The sequence below is a fragment of the Dromiciops gliroides genome, chromosome 1 (assembly GCF_019393635.1).
Source record: "Dromiciops gliroides isolate mDroGli1 chromosome 1, mDroGli1.pri, whole genome shotgun sequence".
Classification (NCBI taxonomy): Eukaryota; Metazoa; Chordata; class Mammalia; order Microbiotheria; family Microbiotheriidae; genus Dromiciops; species Dromiciops gliroides.
The window spans coordinates 525,050,769-525,073,576 of NC_057861.1; the positions used below are offsets into that span (position 1 = coordinate 525,050,769).

Consider the following 22,808-nt stretch of genomic DNA (forward strand, 5'->3'; position numbering starts at 1 on the left):
GTGGACTATAGCTTGGGGGTTAGGAAGTTTTAGTTCCAATCCTTGTTCTGTCACTTGCTAGTTTTGAGTGCAGAGGGGAAAGCTCTGGACTTGGAGTTAAGTGAGCCTTGAGTTCTAGTCAAGCCTCCAACTAGCTAGCTGTGTGGCTAAGTTGCTTAATCATTGTGAGCTTCAGCTTCTTCATCTGGAAAATTAAGATAGTGCCCAGTGTTGTGAGGAGAAAATGGGATATTTGTCAAACGTTTTGCAAACATTAAAATGCTACGGAACTGCTAGCTGTCATATATTAGCAATATAATAACTAGCAGTTTGGTTGTTGCTATTTTGTTTTGCTTTTGTTCTCTCATGTCCTACTCTTCATGCCCCCATTTGGGGCTTTTTTGGCAGAGATACTAGAGTGGTTTGCCATTTCCTTCTCCAACTCATTACAGATGAGGAACTGAGGCAAACAGGGTTAGGTGACTTGCCCAGGGTCACACAGCTAGTAAGCATCTAAGGCTGGATTTGAACTCAGATCTTCCTGACTTCAGGTCAGGCATTCTTTCCATTGTTCCACCAATGTACCCATTTATTTCCTCACAACTACCCAATAAGGTAGGTGCTGTTATTTTCCTCATTTTACAAATGGGGAAACTGAGGCCAAAGGGTTAAGTGACTTGCCCAGTGTGGTAAAAATTATTGGAGTTTAGCTGACTCATTTGGGAGGGGCCACACCTGGCCCACCCTGAAGTTACATATGCTACTGAAGTCAGAAGGAGAAACCTTTCCATAGGCAGCTTTTTGAAGGACCTCCCCTTTTGGGGGAGGGAGATTGAACTCTTGCTGAGGGGAGGCAGGAGTCCCTTCTGGAACGCTAGCACTCGCCCATTCTCCCTTCTTGGTTTTCCTGGTGATGCAAGAAACTAGCAAATGTCCCAGGTGTGGTGAGTGAACACAAAAGCCCTGCATTCCTTTGAATTAGCTTAATTGGAAATGAACTGGGGATTGTATAGACTTAGGTTAGAGTTAGGAGAATTTATCTGTGTTTCTTTTTCCCTATTTCCTTATCTTTGATTTTAATTAATTTCACCTTTGTTGTTTAATTAATTCCCAAGTAATACAATCTGATCCTTTTGTGGAAAAGAAGCTGTAAGGCTCCTTTCTTATTGGCCTGGGAGAAATATCTAAAAGGGCAGTTCGGAGGGGAGGGAACTTTGAAACTAGAGGTCCCTCATTATTTCCAGGAACCCAGTATTTCAGTGAGTCACCCAATTAACACTCCATACATTAAATTTGGACCCTACACCAGAGCCACATAGCAAGTGTCTAAAGCAAGATTTGAACTCAGATCTTGACTCCAAATCCAGTATTCTTTCTACGGCACCACCTAGCTTCCCCCTCAGAGGTTTGTTGTGAGGTTCAACGTGCATATGAGCTGCTTTATAAACCTTAAAGCACTATGTAACTGACAACTGCTAATATTAACATAGACAGGTTTTCAGTTTTTTCTCCCCCTTTGGTTGTTTTTTTCTATCATTTTCCTTCTACTACTACTTTATAAGTGAATGACTTCATGCTTGCATTGTCTTTGTGGAAGGGAGAAAGCAGAGGACTCTGGGAAGGAAATGCAGGGGTACTACCACATGCCACTAGGAGGATTTAAGTTTCCATTGAGTTCTGATCTTAGAACTTGAAGATGACTATGTTTTCTGTTCCCCCAGGATTTTCAGGCCCTAAACTTGTTCTCATCTCCTGGATGAGGTTGTGGGGCCCAGAAGCCTGGGATCCTGAGGAGAAAGTGAATTATCTAAGAACCTGTAGAGGTAAGGAAAGAGTATTAATACATTTGAACTCCTAGATTTAGTTCTTTGGAGAGATCTGCTGAGCCAGGCCTCATTGAAAGATTTTTTTTTTTGCCCCCTTACCTTTTAAGGATCTGATCTGTTCGCTACCCCTGGACCACCTCCCTAAACCATCTCCCTAAAAGTTCTCTTCCCAGCACTACAGGCCTTCTCTGTGGCTTCTATTGAAGCTACCTTCCTACACTTGTAAGAGATGAGGTAGCACTTAGTTGTTTCTCCTACTCCCCTATCTACTGTGCCTCCTATGGAGGTCGATGCGTTATGTCATAGCCAAGACATGAGGATGATAGGCAGCTGTCTGAGTTGATGTGGCCAAGCATGAGGGAAGAGGTACAGAAGCTACTTTAAAATATTTTTATAATTTCAATATCTAATAAAAACCAGATGTACTAAAAACCACATAAAAATCTCACTCTTTATGACTTACAGGGCATTACTGGTGACAATTCAAATAACAAACATGACATTAAAAGATCAAATAAACAATTATCTTTTGTTTTTAATTTAGATTTTATTTTCTTCTTTTTTTTTAAAGTGAGGCAATTGGGTTTAAGTGACTTGTCCAGGGTCATACAGCTAGTAAGTGTTAAGTGTCTGAGGCCATATTTGAACTCAGGTACTCCTGACTCCAGGGCTGGTGCTCTATCCACTGTGCCACCTAGCTGCCCCTTAGATTTTATTTTCAAACAAAGATCAGCCTTCTCTTTCACTTCCCTTCCTTCTTCCCACTGAGAAAGCAAGAAAAACAAAACCCCTCTGACAGACATATATAGTCAAGCAAAATAAAATTTCTCATTGGCCATGTCTAAAAAAGTATACTTCAATCTGTGCTTCCAGTCCATCACCTTTCTGACAGGAGGTGGGCCGCATGTTTCTTCAAGAGAACTGCAATTGGTCATTATATTGATGGAGTTCCAAGTTTGAATGAATTTGTGGATTAGAGGCTACCACACTGTTCCTGTCCCTTCCATGTTGGCTTCACCTTCTCAAATAAACTATTTTCAAATTCTCCCCTCCCCTACCACACACACTTCTTATACCTTACCCCAGGTGCACAAATGCCTTGTCACACTTTCTCAGAGGTAGAAAGGCCCTAGTCAAATCCATGTTTGAACAGTGATCTTTTCAACACCTCTCACCAGTGATCATCCACCTTCTGCTTGAAGACCTCTGGTTTTGATAGAAGACTTAATTATATCCCAATATAGCCTGTCCCATTTTTAGCTTACTCTCAGTGTCTGTCTTTCTCCAACTTCAACCTATGCCTTCTAATTCTGTCTTTTGAGGCCAGTCAGAATAAGTAGGTTTCTTCCAATAAGTTTGTTTGAACAGCCCTTCAAACAAAGATAGTCATTATGATACCGTGGCTGCCTGCCCCACCCCCATACCAAGGTTTTTAACAGCTATTGCTGCCTTTTTGATTCTTTACCCACTTGCCTCAAACTGGGGTCTTGGGAATCCTCTGGGGCCTATTCCTAACAACCGTTTTTTAACTCCTTATTCTCTACAGATATTATTGTGAATCTACCATGATTCCTTTCTTTGTTGCTCCAGAATTTACTGATGCTTCATTTTTTAACTTGCTTCTCATGATCAATCTCCCAGCAGATGCTGCAGCTCCCTAGCGCCAAGCTAAGTGTCAAAGCAAAGCTGAATTTAGAATGTACGTGTGCATACACTCACACCTGTATCCCCTCATTCTATCCACACCCTTGTGTAGAGGATCGTCGGTATAGAGTTGGGAGGGACCTCCAAATCCATCTGGTTCAATCATCTCGTTTTATAGATTAGGAAGCTGGCCCAGAGAAGTAAAGTGAGTGGCCGTATCAGACTTCCAAAGAATTATTTTATAGAGCTAGAAAAAATAACAAATTTCATCTGAAAGGAAAAAAGGTCAAGAATATCAAGGGAATCAATGGGAAAATGTGAAGGAAGGTGGCCTAGCAGTACCAAATTTCAAACTATATTACTAAGCAGTAGTCATCAAAATAATCTGCTGTCGGCTAAGAAATACAGTGGTAGGGGGCGGCTAGGTGGCGCAGTGGATAAGCACTGGCCCTGGATTCAGGAGTACCTGAGTTCAAATCCGGCCTCAGACACTTGACAATTACTAGCTGTGTGACCCTGGGCAAGTCACTTAACCCCCATTGCCCAACCAAAAAAAAAACAAAAAAACAACAACAACAAAAAAAAGAAATACAGTGGTAGATCAGTGGAATAGATTACATACATAATACACAGTAGTAAATGACCACTGTAACATAGTGTTCCATAAACCCAGAGATCTAAGCGCCTGGGGCAAGAATTCACCATTTGACAAAAATTGCTGGGAAAATTGGAAAGCAATTTGGCAGAAACTAGATAGAGATCAACATCTCACACCATATGCCAAAATAAGGTTCAAATTGATAAATTATTTAGACACTAAAGGGTATTATCATAAGTAAATTAGGGGAACATGAAAAGATGTACTTGTCAGCAATATGGATAAGGGAGAAGTTTATGACCAAACAAAAAATAAAGAGGATCACGGGAATTAAAATGCATAATTTTGATTACATGAAATTAAAAATTTTTTGCACAAACAAAACCAATGCAGTCATAATTAGAAGGAAAACAGAAAACTGGGAAAAAAATTACAGTAAATTTCTCCTTTTTCCAGTATATAGAGAACTGACTCAAATTTATAAAACTATGAGCCATTCCCCAAATGATAAATGGTGAAAGGATATGAAAAGCAGTTTTCAGAAGAAGAGAACAAGTCTATCAATAGTCACATGGAAAAATGCTTTAAATCACTATTGATTAGCAAAATATAAATGAAAACAAGACAGAAAAGGAAAATGACATGCTGGAGGGGATGTGGAAAATTGGGACACTAATAGACTGGGTGGAGTTGTGAACTGGTTCAACCATTCTGGAGAACAATTTTGGAACTATGCCCAAAGGGCTATAAAACTCTGCATCTCCTTGGATCCAGCAATACCACTACTAGGTCTATATCCCAGAGAGATCAAAGAATAGGGAAAAGGACCTATTTTTACAAAAATATTTATAGCAGCTCTTTTTGTGGTGTCAAAGAAATGTAAATTATGGGGATGCCCATCAACTAGGGAATGACTGAATAAATTGTGTTGTGGTGTATGATTGTGATGGAATACTGTTGTGCTATAAGAAATGACAAGCAACCAAAAAAAAAAAGAAAAAGAAGAAGAAAGAAATGACAAGCAGGATGGTATCAGAAAAAACTGACAAGACTTATAGGAACTGATGCAAAGTGGAGTAGAATCAGAACATTGTACATAGTAACAGTAATATTATAAGGATGATCACCTATAAAAGACTTAGCTACTCTGATCAAGACAATGATCCAAGACAATTCCAAAGGCCCCATGATGAAAAATGGTTTCCACCTTCTGATGAACTCAGGGTGCAAATTGAAGCACACTTTTTTGGTTTTATTTTTCTTGTTTTTTGTGTGTGTGTTCTATAGCAAGAAGGATAATATGTAAATATGTCTTGCATGGCCTCACATGTATAATCAGCATCATACTACTTGCCTTCTCAATGGCTGGGGAAGGAGTGGGAGAGAGAGAATTTGGAATTCAATTTTTGTTTTTAAATGAATGTTTAAAAAATGTACATGTAGGGCAGCTAGGTGGCACAGTAGATAGAGCACCAGCCCTGGAGTCAGGAGTACCTGAGTTCAAATCCAGCCTCAGACACTTAACATTTACTAGCTGTGTGACCCTGGGCAAGTCACTTAACCCCAATTGCCTCACTTAAAAAAAATTAACGTGCATGTAATTGGGAAATATTTAACAAAATAAAATTTCTTAAAAAGTTTTAAAGGAAGGGTCACTAAGAGGATTTCTCTTTCCTACATCCCTCCTCCCTTGGAAAAATTGATCAAGGCCAGCTACTGTTTTTGCCTTTCTTTGTATCCCCTGAGCTTATCACAGTTCCTTAAGAAGTACTCAATAAATTCTTATTGATTGAAGATAGAGCTATGTGTGTTTTTTTTAAAAGGCTTATATTCAGATGTCCTTACCAGTTCTGGGAAGATGTCTTTCTAGACTCAAAAATTTTGCCTATGGGGGAGGGGAGGGGAGCTAGGTGGCGCAGTGGATAAAGCATCAGCCCTGGATTCAGGAGGACCTGAGTTCAAATCCGGCCTCAGTCACTTGACACACTAGCTGTGTGACCCTGGGCACTTTAAGTCTCTTAACCCCAACTGCCTCAAAAAAAAAAAATTCTTTTCTAAATCATGTTATCAAACCATTGTATTCTTAACCCTCCTTAACTTAGATTCTTTTTGTTTTTTCTTTTATTCTCTTCTATGGGCACAAAAACAAGATACCCCACTTCAGACATGCTATCCAGCTCTTCTTTTGACAGTTTTCAACTTAAAATTTCATTTGTGAGGATATTGTTTGGAACTCTGAATTAACCTTTCAAAACATTATTATAAATGGGGCTATGTTCCCAGCTGGGCCATAGAAGCCTACCCAGCCCATATTTTTTTTTCCATTTCACAGTGTTTACTTTTTTGGAAAAACGGTACAATAAATGCTATACATCATTTTCAAAGCTATGTTGCTTTTGTGTGTTTCCTTCTAAGTTTTCTTCTCTGCTGTGCCTTTTAATATTTTTTTCTCACCCCACCACAGAGAAGGTTACTATTTTTTTGTTTGTTTGTTGTTGTTTTGGTGGGGCAATGAGGGTTAAATGACTTGCCCAAGGTCACACAGCTAGTAAGTGTTGTGTCTGAGGCTGGATTTGAACTCAGGTCTTCCTGAATCCAAGGCCAGTGCTTTATCCACTGTGCCACCTAGCTGCCCTTACAGTTTCACTTTTTTTTTTCTTTTTTTTTGGGGGGGGGCAATGAGGGTTAAGTGACTTGCCTGGGGTCACACAGCTAGTAAGGGTTGTAGCTGAGGCTGGATTTGAACTCAGGTCCTCCTGAATCCAGGGCCTGTGCTCTATCCACTGCGCCACCTAGCTGCCCCAGAGAAGGTTACAATTAGACATTGGGGGGGTGGGTTATAAAACCATCCTATACATACTTTTATTTATCAGTTTTTTCTCTGGAGGTAGATAGCATCTTCCTTCATAAGTCCTTTGTAGTTGATTCGAGTATTTATAATACTCAAAATGACTTAGTTGCTCAGAGTTGTTCTTAAAATAATATTGTTGTATTTGGAATTATGCCCAAAGGGCTATAAAGCTGTGCATACCCTTTGACCCAGCAATACCACTATTGGCTCTTTTTCACAAAGAGATCATAAAAAAGGGAAAAGGACCCAATAGTGGTATATAGCTGCTCTTTTTGTAGTGGCAAGGAATTGGAAATTGAGGCGCTGCCCATTAATTGGGGAATGACTGAACAAGTTGTAGTATATGAATGTAATGGAATTCTATTGTGCTGTAAGAAACGATGAGCAGGAGTTCAGAGAAACCTGGAAGGACTTACATGAACTGATGATGAGTGAGATGAACAGAACCAGGAGAACATTGTACACAGTATCATCAACATTATGTGTTGATCAACTGTAATAGACTTGATTCTTCTCAGCAATACAACGGTACAAGATAGTTCCAAAGGACTCATGACAGAAAAGGCTCTTCAAATCCAGAGAAAAAAAGAACTGTGGAATATGGATACAGATTGAACCATACTATTTCTTTTGTTTTTGGTGCTGTTGCTTTTCTTTTTTGAGGTTTTTCCTTTTTGCTCTGGTTCTTCTCTTATAATGTGACTAATGCAGAAATATGTTTAATGTTATTGTACATATATAACCTATATCAGATTACTTGCTGTCTTGGGGAGGGGGGGAGTGAGGGAGAAAAATTTGAAACTAGAAATCTTATAAAAACAAATGTTGAAAACTATTCTCTTCATGTAACTGGAAAATATAAAATACTTTTTTAATTAAAAAAAACAATATTGCTGTTACTGTGGTCAACATTCTCTTCTGCTCGTTTCATTCTTTGTTATTTCATACAAGTCTTTCCATGTTTTTCTAAAATCAATCAAGTCATCATTTTTTATAGCACAGTCCTATTCCATCCAGTCCATAATGTTGATGAACTTAATAGTTGCTGTCTTAATAACCTCAGTTGAAAATCTCTGCCAGTTTTCCCTTCCTTCCAACCACCGCCCCCCCCCAAAAAAAAATCTTAACTATAGGGGATAATTCCATTTCCTTTCCCCCTTCACCTTTCTTATACCATGCTAGCCTGGAAGTGGTTTCTCTTCACACCATGAAGAGATTCCCATTTTCTCAGTAAAAATACCAACATTTCAGGTTCTACTTTAAAACAAGGACTTCCATTTTTTTTCTATGCCAGGTTTTTGAGACAGTGTGGTATAGTGGGATGAACACCAACTTGGAGTTAGACCCATCCCTGGCTTTGAGTACTAGGTCCGGCACTTATGCCATGTAGGATCTTGATCAAATCAATTTACCTGTCTGAACCTTAGCCTTCCAACTAAGCAGAGTACTCCGACTGAATGCTCTCCCTGCTATACCCTTCATTTTCAAAATATCGGATAAAATAAGTTTGCAAAAAAGTCAGGGTCAGTGGCCTTTGCAGTCTGTCCAGCCAGATTTCTTGAGGCCCCAGTGAATCCATAGAAATGTGTACATGATTTTTTTCAAGTTTCTTGATTTTCCCTCAGGGGCACTGAAGACAATTCCTACTTTATCTGTTAATGTCAGAAGGTGCTTAATAAGTGTTTGTTGATTGGTTGGGTGAAATCTGGCCTTGCTAGAGGAGCAGATATCCTTAGGTTAGAGGTATCCTTTGTGTTCTTATAAACAGCAGAGAACCCAATCTGCCTGCCTTAGTTCCAAACTCTGTATCTACTATAGGGATTTGACATTTCCTTTCATTATGATATTCTCAAGATTAGTAAAACAAAAAAAAAAACCCCACCACCGAATGTCCCCTTCACACCCAGCTATTACTGCTACTGTTACAAATGGGACAGCTGTGCAGTGCAGCTGCAGTGCAGGAAGAGACTTTATGGAATAAAATACTCTATATTCTTGAGTTTCATCTTTTCCTTATCTGCCTACAAGAGCCAGGAATGAGAAAAAGAACAGAAAGAAGGATCTGAGGTCGAGGTCATTACTCCTCTGAAGAAGCCATCTCCATATCTTTGAACCAGGTAGAAGGAAGTGACACCTGACAGGCCTTTAGAGCTGCCAGATCTGCTGTCCAAGGCCATGGTCATGCCTCAAGAAGATTTCGGCATTGCCATCTGATCCAACTGGGGCAGAACATTCCAAAAGCCCTCAATTATGGCACTCCACCACTGTGCATAATTGTAAACATCCCTGCCCTTATTCTGGGTGTGGGCACTGCTTCACCAATTCTGCCCAGTTGATCAGCCACTGGCAGGGGCACTCTGGAGTGCATCCCTATGCCTGTGTTGACTGTGGATACTCATCAAAACTATAAAGCAGCAGCCATCAAGACTGTGGGTACTGCTTTCCAAGTCCAGGCAAACTCATCTACTGCCAGCATGTTTCCTCTGGAAATCGCCCATTTGCTTGTATATAGAGTGAGGTTCAATTCTATCATCAAGAGAACCTTGTCCAACACCAGCTTCTCCACACTGGGAAGAAACCTACCACTGCCATCTGTGAACACTGCTTTCGGGAGAGAGGGTCCCTGGCTATCCATTGGCACACCTATGCTGGGAATAGCTATATCCCTGCCCTGAATGTGAGAAGTGCTTTTTGGACAGTTCATCCTTAGCCAAACACCAGCAGATCATCAAACTGCCCAAAAGAATCAGGAAATTGTTGGGCCTCTGTCAGCAAGATTTCTTGACCCAGATCCCCCAGTAGGCTTTACCTAGATATCTTCTAAGAATGTTGATAACCTTGATTGAAAAGACAGAAGGAAAACTGTGGCAAGGGCCTGAGGTGCAGAGACAGGCTCTGAAGGGAAGGAGTTAAGGCTTTGAATCTCATCATGTCTCTGACTATATGTGCATGCATGTGTTTGGGACAAATTTGCCTCAGTTTACCCAAATAATTCGAGGACCACCAAGTCAAGCAGAAGCAGATTTATTACATTCTAATGAGAATGGGTGACCCCATGCAAGGGATGAGGAGCGTACTGGTGGGCTCATGAATTGGGTTTTTATGGAAGTTTTGAGGGGAGGGTCCCCTCGTGCACAGGGTAAGCTCACAATCTAACATCCAATCCTGTCTCACCCAGGATGTACGTTCAGCTTGTGATCATGGTATGGGTACATGTTCCAAGAGGGGGAAGGGGAGGAGAAAAGGTGAAACCACGGGAGGGGGAAAGGGTGAAACCACTCCACCTGTGTAAGGAGAGGCAAGGGGGAAGAGGGGAGAGATGGTACCAGGAGCTAGGATTTAGGAATGTAAAAAGGGGGAGGTAGTATCAGGGTGGGGTCTGTGCTAACAGGAGACATCTTTCCTGCTTCGTCATAGAACAAGGGGGGTAGTAAGAGATGTGCTGTAGCAACGGCATGGTTAACAACAACAAGGACTAAGGGCTTGGAATATAGCTGGTGGGGGGTGGGGGGTGGGGGGATGTTACCAGGTCAGCAAAGCAAAATACATTATTTCTGTTATTAGCAATGGAATAAAACATGGACAGAATTACCTAACAATAACAGGGACTGGGGGGCTGGGTACTTTCCAGACCCCATCTTCAGAATCTGAACTGACTCAGGTCCACCTATCCCACACACATGTATAAAAATTCAAGTTTAAATAATTAAGTCAAGTAAAAAGAAAAAAATAACCTGTTTTTAGCCTTTCATTTGGTAATTTAACCTATTAACTACTGTATTATGATACATTACTCAATAACAGTCTAAAATTTAAATCAGAATCAATAAATATAGAGGATCTACTAAATGCTTTGTTAAGTATATAAAGTGTTATATAAATATAAATTATTGTTATAAATGAGTAAGGACGAAAGGATACCTTTGACATGAAGATCAAGCCTTAGAAATTAATTCTATATAATATGCAAACTCTCAATACTTTCTTCTTTTTGTCTTAGGGAGGAAACGTGACAGTTAACATAGTCTTTAACAAAAATGGGTAGGAGTATCATAATTTACAGTTGTTTCCAATTTTAACACACACACCAATTTAAAAGTTATTTTTAAATTGACCAGTACTTAACTTTAGTTTGCAAACTCTGTAAATATCAAACTACATGTTCCAATCAAACTCAATTTTTGGTTGTTCCTGGACTCACACAGACCTTTTCTTAATTTGTGAGCCAAGAAAGGGTTAAGTAGTACTTCTGTTCAAAAGTGGAAGCTTTTCCCTTCATCTTGAGATTTTGAACTAGCATAGTTCCCAAACTTGCCTCTAGATAACCATGCAGACACTATTGCTCCAAAAAACATCCAAATAATGCCATAGGACAATTCCTGGAGCAGCAAAACCCACAAAAGAACAGGCTAATATCATTTTCCAGCCAAAGACAGCTTAGAAGGTCAGCAGGAGGGGGCTGAGACAGGATTGGATCCCAACCCCACAGTCACCCTGACACAGATCCAGTCCCAGGAAGGCCTTGCCAGAGAAAGAGACTCCCCAGAGCCTCTGAGTCAGCTGTAGTGCCAGTGTCATCTGGAACTAAGCTCACAGTCTGGTGAGAGGGCTGAGCCCTTGGCAGGGAGTAGATTACAGGGATCTGTACTGGTGCTATGGCAGAACTTGGGTTTTTCACCCCTGCTGGGAACCAGGAGGTAGGCTTGAGTAGCAGTGGCCCAGGTTGGGGAGGGTCTCAGGCTCATCAGAGCTGACAACCACGACAGACAAAACTGGTTGATTAGCAAGTTGGTTTGGGGTCATCTACAGACCAGGGAACAGACCAGGTGAGTGAAGAACCTGCTCCTCCTTAAATCATACCACCTGGGACCTTGTGAAACTTGGGATAGTGCAGCCTGGAAACAGTGCCCCACTTTAAGGAGCTGAAAGTCAAGCAAAAGAAAGGCAAGATGAGCAGACAGAGAAAGGTGAAGACCATAGAAAGTTTCTTTAGTGACAAGATTGAGTTGCACCCTCAGAGGAAGATGTCAACGTCAGGGCCCTTATATCTAAAGCTTCCAAGAAAAATATGAATTTCACTCAGGCCATAGAGGTGCTCAAAAAGGACTTTGAAGATAAAGTTAGATAGGTAGAGGAAAAAACAGAAAGAGAAATGAAGGTAATGCAGGAAAGACATGAGAAAAAAGTCAACAGCTTGAAAAGCCAAATTGGTCAAATGGAAAAGGAGGTACAAAACCTGTCTGAAGAAAAGAATTCCTTAAAAATTAGGATTGAACAGAAAGAAGCTAGCGACTTTATGAGAAAGCAAGACACAATAAAGCAAATCCAAATGAATAAAAAAATAGAGGGCAATGTGAAATATCTTCTGGGAAAAACTGCTGATCTGGAAAATAGGTCCAGGAGAGACAATTTGAAAACTATTGGTCTACCTGAAAACCATGATCAAGGAAAGATTTTAGACATCATCTTCTGAGTAATTGTCAGGGAAAATTGACCTGATATTCTAGAAGCAGAAGGTAAAATAGAAATTGAAAGAATCCACTGATCACCTCCTGAAAGAGATCCCAAAAGAAAAACTCCTAGGAATATTATAGCCAAATTCCAGAGCTCTCAGGTCAAGGAGAAAATATTGCAAGCTGCCAAAAAGAATTCAAGTACTGTGGAGCACAAGTCAGGATAGCACAAGATCTAGCAGGTTCTACATTAAAGGACCAGAGGGCATGGAATGTGATATTCCAAATGGCAGAGGAATTGGGATTACAACCAAGAATCACATAGCCAGCAAAACTGATCATAATCTTTCCGAGGAAAAAATGGGACTTCAATGAAAAAGAGGACTTTCAGGTATTCATGATGAAAAGACCTGAACTGAATGGCAAATTTGACTTTCAAATACAAGACCCTAGAGAACCATAAAAAATTGGAGTCAGGGGACATACCTAGGGTCGTGCAGTGGGTGACTGTCACAACCCTCATTGCCCAGCAAAAAAAAAAAAAAGCCTGCAGCAGGTTAGGGAGGATACAGTAGAGCAGGAGGAGAAGGAGGAGTATAACTGCCATTCTGTAAGTCCAATTTGTTACAGTTTTTAAGGCTACACCCGAGGCAGGGGAATGACATGAAATGCTTTCTCTTGGTCTCTAATCTTGGTGGGTTGGGCTAAACCAAACTGTGGGACAACCACACCAATGTCCAAGTGGGTGCCCATTAAAACCTAAGAGCATTTCTCAAGTCTCCCAACCTTGGAGAAATTAAAATCCAAGCGTAGCTTTGGACCTCAGATCATGGGTGCTGCCCAACTCAACTGAGGCTCCTAACAGAGGAAAAAACAGTGTATATCCCCCCCAGGGAATCCAGGAGCCAAAATGAGCAGCCCACCTATCTGTACTCTTCCCTTTCAGCACCAAAATGACATGGAAGCTGGTTCAGGGGGCTGGCTCATCCAAAGAATTGGCAGGCTTACAGAAAAATCTTGTAAAATAGAGGAATTTATTAGGAGAGAGGAATACATGGCTGGGAGACAGTAAGATAGAAATTGTCCCCCTGAATGGAAGGAGAGTTGACCTTTTACATATTTCATAAAAGAAGGCTCTGTGCCAAGAAAGGATGATGTGGGCTGGAATTAGGGTCAAATTGATTGTGAGTCGTCCCAAAAGAATTACAAGACTCAGTAACTCAGTTTTCCAAGTTTTATTGCAATACTGTGAATGATCACAGGGAGAGAACCAAAAAAGTGGAAAGGTATCTCTTGAATAGTGAAAGGAAAGACAGTTATATTTGTAGTATGGATAAATTGATTATCAGTCTCATTATAATAATCTCCACCTTAGGGAGGTACAGGGGAGGGCCTGTCCTCATGATATTCTCCACCTTTGGGAGGTACAGGGGAGGGCTTATCCTAATTTGGAGTTCCTGGGGTCCTAAGCCAACCCCCGAGGCAGGTACCTTTTCAGTGGAGGTGTGTTTTGGGGGTTTACATGTCATAAGGTGAATCTGGGGACAAATTTGGCCTTTTCTGCGCATGTCTCTTTCTGGTTCCCATGGCAAGTTTCAAAACATCTTCATTTTTCATTTATTCCTAGTTTGAGTTGCTATAGCCTGTCAATGTATCATTGTTATAGTCTTAGGCCTTCATAGCCTAGCTCCCTCTGTTCCTGTTATGGGTACTGATTACTGTTGGTAAGAGAACTTAGCATCCTGACTTGTAAGTTATCCATTAACTGGGGTCTGAATCCCTCTTAGAGCTAGTTCATATCTGAATTAGAGCTTGGGTCTTAAGTTTTTCTATTAACCCTTTTTTTGCCTCCTACATCAAGGAGATTGCAAAATAATTGGGGATGGAATGTTTTGGGGGTTAAGTGATGAGCTATATCATTCACACATCTTGTTGACATAAAAAAATCCATATCTTGAACTATGGAACTTGCATATGGGCCTTGCAGACCCTGATATGCTTATCGGTGTTTACATCATAGAAATGTCTCTAAATATCCCAGGGTCTGCATGACCCCTGGTCCATGTGTCCTGGCAATATCACATTCCTGAGGTGTGAAGCAGGGATTGTTTTTGTTTTTGTTTTTTTTTTAATATCTGGAATCTTTGATTTCAGTGTCTAAAGTTTAAAGATTGTTTTTTCCTAGGGTGTGCATCCCATCACAACTTGATGGATAGAAAGAAGTAAAAGATGTAATTGTGGATCATATGATCTATTCATGGGTCTTATAACCTAGTTAGTGTGTTTTTAAATATTAATTGCTATTATTACCAGTTTTTAGTAAGTATATATTAATTTATCAATATTATATCAGTAAAGGATTGACCACGTCTCCCTAACTTCTCATGGTCTCAGGACACATGATAGAGAAAGCCTCAGCATGCCAATTAGCTCAAGCAGGAGAAAAGCCCCAAAAGACCCTTGCTGTCTCCCAAAGAGACAGCATGAGGTCTCAAGGAGACCCAAGAGAGAGAGTGAGAAAGATAGAGAGGGCAGCTAGGTGGTGCAGTGGATAAAGCACTGGCCTTGGATTCAGGAGGACCTGAGTTCAAATCCAGCCTCAGACACTTGACACTTACTAGCTGTGTGACCCTAGGCAAGTCACTTAACCCTCATTGCCCTACAAAAAAAAGAAAAAAGAAAAGAAAAGAAAAGATAGAGACTGTGAAGAGAAGCTTAGAAGAAGCCCCAGAATACCCAAAAGACCTTCCATGCCTTTTTTTTTTTTTTTTTTAGTGAGGCAATTGGGGTTAAGTGACTCGCCTAGGGTCACACAGCTAGTAAGTGTTAAGTGTCTGAGGCCGGATTTGAACTCAGGTACTCCTGACTCCAGGGCCGGTGCTCTATCCACTACACCACCTAGCTGCCCCTCCATGCCATCTTCCAAGGAATTTTTTATCCTCTTTTGATAGAGGCAGGTCATTATACATTGATCAAAGCTAATTGGTTAGCATCATTCAATTCCACTGATTGACAACTTGAAGGTGGTCTACATTAAAATGAACTCTAGAGATGACATCAGGGAAAAATATGTGAATTACCCTCACTCAAGTTGCTTAAGGTAAAGTCCTTTACCTAGGTGAGGTTTAATCCCATCAGACCTTCACTGATCTAGACAAAAGGATCTATCTCCATTCCCTTTCTCAAAGAGTTTGAGGGGAGGGGGGAGAAAGGACTGAGAAAGTGATCTCTGGGTCCCCCAAGAAATCCATTATTAATCATTATTTTCTCACATTAGGAAGAAAGGCACAACTATGTGGAAGGTTAAAAACCAATGCAACCCCATTCCTAATAAAAACGCTAGAGAGTTTAGGAATAGGTGGAGCTTTCCTTAAAATAATAAGCAGTTTCTACCTAAAACCATCAGCAAGCATTATATGTAATGGAGATAAATTAGAGGCCTTCCCAATAAGATCAGGGGTGGAACAGGGATGTCCATTATCACCCCTATTATTTAATATTGTACTAGAAATGTTAGCTTTAGCAATCAGAGAAGAAAAAGGAATTAAAGGAATTAGAATAGACAAAGAGGAAACAAAACTATCACTCTTTGCAGATGATATGATGGTATACTTAGAGAATCAACTCAAAAATTACTTGAAACAATTAAGAACTTTAGCAAAGTAGCAGGATATAAAATAAATCCACATAAATCATCAGTGTTTCTATACATGACCAACAAAGTCCAGCAGCAAGAGATAGAAAGAGAAGTTCCATTTAAAGTAACAGTAGATAATATAAAATACTTGGAAGTCTACTTGCCAAGACAAACCCAGGAACTCTATGAACACCATTACCAAACACTTTTCACACTAATCAAATCAGATCTAAATAATTGGAAAGATATCAATTGCTCATGGATAGGCAGAGCTAATATAGTAAAAATGACAATACTACCTAAATTAATTTACTTATTCAGTGCCATACCAATCAGACTACCTAAAAAAATTTTTATAGAGCTAGAAAAAATAATAACAAAATTCATCTGGAAAAAAAAAGTCAAGAATATCAAGGGAAAGAATGAAAAAAATGCACAGGAAGGTGGGTTAGCTGTACCAAACCTGGAGCTTTACTATAAAGCAGCAGTCATCAAAACTATCTGGTACTGGCTAAGAAATACAGTGGAGGATCAATGGAATAGGCTAGGCACAGGAGACACAGTAGTAAATGACATTAGTAATGTAGTGTTTGATAAACCCAAAGACTCCAGCTTCTGCAATAGGAACTCAGTATTTGACAAAAACTGCTGGGAAAACTGGAAGATAGTATGGCAGAAATTAGGCATAGACCAACATCTTACATCTTATACTAAAATAAGGTCAAAATGGGTTCATGATTTAGACATAAGAGGTGATACCATAGGTAAATTAAGAGAGGAAGGAATAGTCTACCTTTCAGATCTTTGGAAAGGAGAACAGTTTATGACCAAACAAGAGATAGAGAATACTATGAAATGCAAAATGGATGATTTTGATTACATTAAATTAAAAAGGTTTTGTACAAACAGAAGCAATGCATCCAAAATTAGAAGGGAGGCAGAAAGCTGGGAAATAATTTTTATGGCCAGTACTTCTGATAAAGGCCTCATTTCTAAAATATATAGGGAACTAAATCAAATTTATAAGAATCCAAGTCATTCCCCAATTGAGAAATGGTCAAAGGATATGAACAGGCAGTTTTCTGATGAAGAAACCAAAGCTATCTATTCCCATATGAAAAAATGCTCTAAGTCACTATTGATTAGAGAAATGCAAATTAAAACAACTCTGAGGTACCACCTAACACCTATCAGATTGGCTAAAATGACAAAAAGGGAAAATAATAAATGTTGGAGAAGCTGTGGAAAAATTGGAACACTAATGCATTGTTGGTGGAGCTGTGAACTGATCCAACCATTCTAGAGAGCAATTTGGAATTATGCCCAAAGGGCTATAAAGCTGTGCATACCCTTTCACCCAGCAATACTTTTCCCCAAAGAGATCATGGAAAGGGGAAAAGGACCCACATGTACGAAAATATTTGTAGCTGTTCCTTTTGTGGTGGCAAGGAATTGGAAGTTTAGGGGATGCCCATCCATTGGGGAATGGCTGGACAATTTGTGGTATATGAATATAATGGAATACTATTGTGCTGTAAGAAACGATAAGCAGGAGGAGTTCAGAGAAACCTGGAGAGTCTTGCATGGGCTGATGATGAGTGAGATGAGCAGAACCAGGAGAACATTGTGCACAGTATCATCAACATTGTGTGTTGACCAACTGTGATAGACTAGATTCTTCTCACCAATCCAATGGTACAAGAAAGTTCCAACGGACTCATGATGAAAAAGGCTCTCCAAATCCAGAAAAGAAAAAAAAGAAAAAGAAAAAAAACTGGAATATGGACGCTGATTGGACCATGCTATCTCTTTTGTTTTTGGTGCTGTTGTTTTTCTTTTCTGAGGTTTTTCCTTCTTGGTCTGATTCTTCTTGTATAACATGACTAATGCAGAAATATGTTTAATGTTATATATCAGATTACCTGCTGTCTAGGGGAGGGGGGCAGGGAGGGGAGCGAGGGAGAAAAAATTTGAAATTGGAAATCTTATCTAAACAAAGGTTGAAAACGCAAATAAAAAAATTAATTAATTTTTTAAAACCCAATTCAACAACTAAATAATACATTTCAGAGAATAGTTCATGATTAATTGCCTGTGGAAAAATAAAGCCTTAATTCAGAGAAAGGAATGATTACTGTTGGCTTGAGTGTGATGGGAAGGCATTATCCAACTGGAATGAATTGAACCTGGAAGGATGGGAAGGAATAGGGAAAAAGAAGAGAAGGGAGGAAAACATCTGAACAGATAAAGTGTATGTTATTTAGGAAACCTTGAGCACAGGAATCGGAGGACTTGGTTCAAATCCTGCCTCTAATACTTGATGTGGGCTGAATTTGGGGTCAAATTGATCGTGAGTCATCCCAAAAGAATTACAAGACTCAGTGATTCAGTTTCCCAAGTTTTATTGCAATACTGTGAGTGATCACAGTGAGAGAACCAGAATAATGGAAAGGTATGTCTCAAATAAGGAAAGGAAAGACAGTTATATTTATAGTATGGATAAACTGATTTATCAGTCTCATTATCATAATCTCCACCTTTGGGAAGTACAGGGGAGGGCTTATCCTAATTTGGAGTTCCTGGGGTCTTAAGCCAACCCCTGAGGCGGGTACCTTTTTCAGTGGAGGTGTGTTTTGGGTGTTTACATGTCATAAGGTGAATCTGGGGACAAATTTGGCCTTTTCTGCGCATGTCTCTTTCTGGTTCCCATGGCAAGTTTCAAAACATCTTCATTTTTCATTTATTCCTAGTTTGAGTTGCTATAGCCTGTCAATGTATCATTGTTATAGTCTTAGGCCTTCATAGCCTAGCTCCCTCTGTTCCTGTTATGGATACTGATTACTGTGGGTAAGAAAAATTAGCATCCTGACTTGTAAGTGTATGGGGCAAATTGCCTCAGTTTACCCAAATAACTGGAGGAGACCACCAAGTCAAGCAGAGACAGATTTATTACATTCCTGCAGGAATGGGCAAACTCAATGCCTGAGCCGAGATAGCTAATACATGCCTTGACCTTTTATAGAAATGTTAATCAGAGGGGAAGTCCCCACGCACACTAGGGAAAGCTCACAATCTAACATCCAATCCTGTCTCACCCAGGGTGCGTGTTTAGCTCGTGATCAATGTATGGAGACATGCATACGTGTTCCAGGAACAAGGGGGAAAAGGGGAGGGGAAACAAGGTCAAACCGAAGGAAGAGGGAACGGGGGAGTGACAGTCAGATGTTTCAGATCTCACAGTTCCCACTGACTCCCCTCTCCCGGCCCCCATCTCTAAAGATATTCAACTTGAATAACAGGAAGAGTCACTCAGGTGTTTCAGCATTGTTTTGTAGTCGTGTTAATTTTAGAAGGATGACAGGGTTAAAATTTATCTTCGGCTATGTTGGGAAATCAAAGAAATAGAATAAAGAATAAAAGAATAATCCATTGTTGGGACCCTAGGGTCAAGGGGATTCTGCTCTGAGAAAAAGAGACATGTCACTTAACATCTAGTCTCAACTCAATTGCTGCATCCTGTGCCAAGCCCCGTCCTTTCTTCTTGAGTCCCGAGTATTGAATTGGTGGGCAAACTCCCCAACCCACTCAACAGGGACTGGGGTTCTGACACATGATGGATTCCAGATAAAACTAAAATGTAGCTGACAAGTGGGGAGACTGAGCAGAAGTAAAAATACTGTTAATTGGCAATAAAACTTAAAGCAGACAGTGAGAATTTGACAAGCAATAAACTTTTAAACTAATTATACTGGGGTGGGGCTGGGTACCTTCCAGACCCCATCCTCAGAGTTTAATCTGACTCAAATCCATAATCATCTCATACATAAGTTATCCATTAATTGGAGTCTGAATCCCTTTTAGAGCTAATATCTGAATTAGAGCTTGGGTCTTAGGTTTTTCTGTTAACCTTTTTTTTTTTTTTTTTGCCTCCTACTTACTACCTGTGTGACTCGGCTCCATCTTCTTCATGTGAAAATGAGAGGGATGAAAGCTTCACATCTGTTTGCTTGTTTTGTGGGGAGCAATAAGGGTTAAGTGACTTCCCCAGGGTCACACAGCTAGTTAAGTGTCAAGTGTCTGAGGCCAGATTTGAACTCAGGTCCTCCTGACTCCAGGGCCAGTGCTCTATCCACTGTGCCACCTAGCTGCCCCCATTTTTTTGCTTGTTTGTTTTTTTTGTTTTGCACATCTGTTATGCTGTGAATTGAGACTAGGTTGGCTGGGAATGAAGGGCTCCTATCAGAGTAGCATGAGAAGTGAGAGTGGAAAGATGAAGGACCCCTGAATGCCAGGCTAAGGCATTTAGATTTCCTTCCAGAGACAATGGGAAGCCATAAAGGGATGGTCTAAAAGTGGAATTTCTGTAAATTTATTCTGGTAAGGGCAGTTAAAGATGGACTGGAACAGAGACAAAAGGCCAGTTAGGGATTAAGTCCAGATGTGAGCTGATAAAACAGAGGGGAGTAGAAATGGAAAAGAGATTGCAAAGTATCAAAAAGGCATTGATTGTGAGTGACACTATCTTGCTGCTCTCCCAGAGCCTCCAGCATCTGCATCTGAATCACTTCTACCACACACACAGGAACTGGATTTTGGTTGAGAATGAGTTCAGTTTTAAACTTGTTTACTTAACCTTTCTGTCTCAATTTCCTCATCCAAAATGGGAAGGGTAAGGAAGATAATGAACATTTATATAGTACCTGCTACATGCCAGGCACTGTGTTAAGTGCTTCACAAATATTCTCTCACTGAATCTGTAAAATGGGAATAATACCTTAAGTAGCTGTGAGACTGAAATGAGATCATGCTTTACAAGCTTTAAAGAACTACATAAATATCAATTATAAGATAATTTGGCGTGACCTGAAAGGATAAAATGAAGCCAAAGCCAGCAAAGTACAACTCTAAAGGCACTCTGAAAAGCTGGCCCCTCTACCTACCCTCTTCACTGACATATCTCCTGGCCCTTGAAGGATAAGAAGAGGTCCTTAGAGACCCTGTAGAAAAATTATTCCAAATACTCCCCCTGCCTATGCCAAAGTCACAAAAAGGGAAAATAGAACCATCTCACTTAATGTCCAGTGTTGGTCTTCCACCCCCAAGTCCTACTGTGAGGGAAAAACAATCCTCTTCTCAATAATTCTCAGGAACTCAGCATCGATGTGACAAAGGCTCTTTTATTTCCTTCTCCTGAGAAGGAGGCACCCTAGTGTACAGCTAGTGGGTGCCAAGAAAGGGGGCTTGTAGGCCCTGTTTTATACCCTAGTCCCTAACACGAATGGACCCTCCCCTTTTTCATCATTGGTCCGATTACTCAAGGGTTACAATCTACACATAAGAACTGGCTAATCAGAATGCAGTATTCCCACCCCTGTTCACTGTATGGGCATAACTCAGGAGTAGACCTTATACTTCCTTATATGGACACAACTCTGGAGCGGACCTTATTGAGACCAGGGCTCCTTGAACCATGTGATTTTGTTAGCCTGAGGGGGAGGAGGGGATCTGAGAACTTTGTCCTACAAACAGGTCAGGAGTATGATTGACTGTTATATATCTTCCTTGAGAGGAGACAACTACCCATTTTCTTACACCTACCAAGGTAAACTTGAGCTCATTAGCAAGTGAAGTTCTGTGAGTAAGCTACAAGGTCCCTGGAAGTCTTGACTCAGGCACTTCCCTCCCAAGACGCTGCCATCATCACTTCCCCCATGAACTGATCCTGCAAGCCCACTGTCCATAGTATCTCTCTGTTATCTTTCTTATTTCCTTCTCTTGTCTTTTTTTTTTCCCCTCAATGTTTCTTACAAAGAAAACAATTCACTTTATCTAGACATTTCCTTTATGTTAAAGCAATCCCCAGCAATTCTTTTTTTTTTTTAATCATTTTTTTTCCCCTTCAGGGCAATGAGGGTTAAGTGACTTGCCCAGGGTCACACAGCTAGTTAAGTGTCAAGTGTCTGAGTCTGGATTTGAACTCAGGTCCTCCTGAATCCAGGGCCGGTGCTTTATCCACTGTGCCACCTAGCTGCTCCCACCCCAGGCAATTCTAATTCCCAAGTCTGCAGTTTCTCTTCCTGGCTGAAAAGAAAAACCGTGCTATTTTAAAACCAAATTACATTATTTACTTTGCAGAGACAGCATTGCAAAATAGATAGGGACTGCCTGAGTCAGGAAAACCTAGATTCAAGGCCTACCTCTAACATATTAGCAACTTACTGTGAGCAAGTCTCAGTAATCCAGGCATCTCTAAAACAGTAAATTACAGAGTTATTTCCCAGTTCCACAAGAAAATTCCCTATTTGTTAAAATCTATCTGGACCAGTTTTTTCCCCATGATTTTGAGGTGGTAAGATCCAATTGAATAGGTCCAGGAAGGGAGCTAAAAGTACAGAATGGGAACTCAAATTGTATTCTTTCTATGTTTTGTTGTTTAATTCGCTCATTCTTTAATATTAGGTTGTTTAATCTTCAATTAGTTTTTGTTTGTTTGTTTTGGGGGCAATGAGGGTTAAGTGACTTGCCCAGGGTCACACAGCTAGTAAGTGTCAAGTTTTTGAGGTCACATCTGAACTCAGTTCCTCTTGAATCCAGGGCCAGTGCTTTATCCACTGTGCCACCTAGCTGCTCCTCAGCCAATAAATATTAAACATGCATTATGTGCTAGGCACTGCGATAAGCATTATAAAAACAGGCAAAAGACAGTCCCTGTCCTCTAGGAGCTCACAATCTAATAGGGGAGACAACAAGCAAATATGTACAAATACGGTATGTATAAGATAAATAGGAAATAATCAAGAGGGAAATAAATCACTGGAAT

The 22,808-nt window shown here is 40.3% G+C and overlaps 1 protein-coding gene across 1 annotated transcript in view; it reads left to right on the forward strand.

Annotated features, from left to right (window-relative positions):
• The window catches only part of ZNF689 (zinc finger protein 689), a 55,010-nt gene that overhangs the window by 6,832 nt on the left and 25,370 nt on the right, over positions 1-22,808 (forward strand). Inside the window, exons 4-5 of the transcript XR_006354247.1 lie at positions 1,701-1,802; positions 4,504-4,558. The gene's annotated coding sequence lies outside the window, so the exon portion shown is untranslated. Of the gene's footprint in view, positions 1-1,700; positions 1,803-4,503 lie in introns of the transcript that reaches the window.